Here is a 2,265-nt window from a genome sequence, read left to right as displayed (position 1 = left end):
ATAACATCAGGGGCAGAAAAGTGTTTTCCACTACAAGTTGGCTAGAAATCCTTAACATTGTCACAAGATTGCCAAAACGGAGTATTATCTTAGAAAATTGATGTGAAACTCTAAAATATTCCTATGGGGGATTCCCTGGTGGTCCAGTGGTTAGGACTCTGTTCTCTCACTGCTGAGAGCCTGGGTTCAATCCCTGGTTGGGGAACTAAGATCCCACAAGCCAAATGGCCAAAAATAAGTAAATAAATAAAAATAAATAAAGAATTCCTATGTTGAATCTATAGACTTTTATAAATAAAATATTTCTTTTTAAAACTTATTCTTCATTTAAAGGAACTAGAGAAGGTTTGGGTGGGTATCTTCCCCATAGGCAGCTTGGGTTTAAAAAATTAAATTTAGAATAAACAGATGTTTGCAAGTTAGGAAAAGAAAAAGGTGCTTTGATGTGGACGCTTGGGCGCTGAGCGGCTGCCAGCCTCTTGCCCAGCTCGGTGCCCCCGGGCTCTGCCCAGGCCCGCGCCGGGGCCCCGCGGCCAACGAAGGACCCCCGGCTCTTCGGCTGCTGGGGCACATGCGCCAGGACCGCCAAGGCCGGTACACCCAGCTAGCCCAGTCTGAGCCTCTGCTGCCTCAACCAGATCCTGAATGTCAAAAAGCAGTGTGTCTGTTGGATGAATTTGAGAACAGGAACTTCGGGTGACGCTGGCCCTCTGGACGATACCACCTATGAAAGACTGGAGATGCTGGACTCCTTAGCAGGGTTTTTTGAAGACCTTGCAGACACACCTTACACATTTGAAGACTATGATGTCTCCTTTGGGAGTGGTGTTTTAACAATTAAACTGGGTGGAGATCTAGGAACGTATGTGATCAACAAGCAGACCCCAAACAAGCAAATCTGGTTGTCTTCACCATCCAGTGTCCCCAAGCGTTACGACTGGACTGGGAGAAACTGGGTGTACTCCCACGACGGCGTGTCCCTCCACGAGCTACTGGCCACAGAGCTGACTCAAGCCTTAAAAACCAAACTGGACTTATCTTCTCTGGCCTACTCTGGAAAAGGCACTTGCTGCCCAGCCTAATGCTAAAGACACTGAAAGCTCTAAAGCCAAGACCCCAGCTTCATTCTGCAGCTGAATGGCTAGTCTTTTCCATTCCTGCTTTTGAGGACAGTTGCATTATGTGTAAAGGCTCTGTGAAAAGACCGTGTCGCCTCCTGCCCTGCCCCTGAGTTCAGATTTTTAATTTCCGTAGGTTTCTTTGGATTTATTGTCTGATTTCCTCCCTCACGTGATAGCCCTTATCTTTCATAATGTCTATATGCCCATACCTTTAATATATAACCTCACAACAAAGAAAAAGAAGAAAGACAAATTCCAGGAGGAGAAATGAATTGGCTTCACCATTCATTCCCTGAAAGACCGCACTGCAACGAAGAGTAGCCCCCGCTCGCCGCAACTAGAGAAAGCCTGTGTGCAGCAACGAAGACCCAACGCAGCCAAAAATTAATAAAATAAAAATAAATTTTAAAAAATATAGTTTTAAAAAAAAGAGTGGCTGGCCAACCTTGCCATCCTATCTCAAAATGAGACTCATTAAAGGGAAGCCTAAAACATTCCTACTCCTCTTGAAAGTGTAAACACTTCTAAGCCCTTTAGCATTGAAGCATCAGTGGCAACTCAGGAATTCTGAAACCGAAGACCATTTTCTGTTTGTGCTTTGTGACTGCCAGGGTGTGGCCCTCAGGGGGTTAACACAGGGAGATGTGGTGCCGTTTCTTCCATATGTGCATATATATGTACACACACATTTATATGTGTGTGTACATATATATTTTTTAAATTTAAGGGTCAGTATAGGATAAGCTATTGCAACACTGGTCTGAGTATGCAAAAAATCTCCCAAAAGCCACCTCTGTACGTTCATGGATATAGTATAATAAATGAGGTCATGGAGCTGAGAGGTGCTTGGTAAATTGTGAAAGGCCACGTAAATGAAAAGATGTTGGTGTTGATGAAAGGAACCCCGGTCTTACACTTGGCCCAGATCAAAAGTAGTTGTCTGTCTCTGGGCCAGTTTCTTGAACTCCCTGGACCTCTGTTTCCCCATGTTAACAGAAAGGGTTAAACTGGATAGAATATAGTCGATTCCCAATTTAGACATTTAGTGGTCCTGTCAGGTAACTTAACAGGCCAGCTTTAATTCCCTCTAGTAGAGGAGATGACAGTGAACAGTTTTTTTTAAGCTATGGAGTAAGTATATGGT

General features: G+C 44.1%; 1 pseudogene; it reads left to right on the top strand.

Annotated features, from left to right (window-relative positions):
- Nucleotides 1-443: 443 nt before the first annotated feature.
- LOC102978980 (frataxin, mitochondrial-like) lies at nucleotides 444-1,342 on the top strand (annotated as a pseudogene).
- Nucleotides 1,343-2,265: the final 923 nt, after the last annotated feature.

Source organism: Physeter macrocephalus, chromosome 18 (genome assembly GCF_002837175.3).
Source record: "Physeter macrocephalus isolate SW-GA chromosome 18, ASM283717v5, whole genome shotgun sequence".
Taxonomy (NCBI): Eukaryota; Metazoa; Chordata; class Mammalia; order Artiodactyla; family Physeteridae; genus Physeter; species Physeter macrocephalus.
The sequence above is the reverse complement of the archived record's forward strand: the minus strand, read 5'-3'. Positions and strand labels throughout refer to the sequence as shown.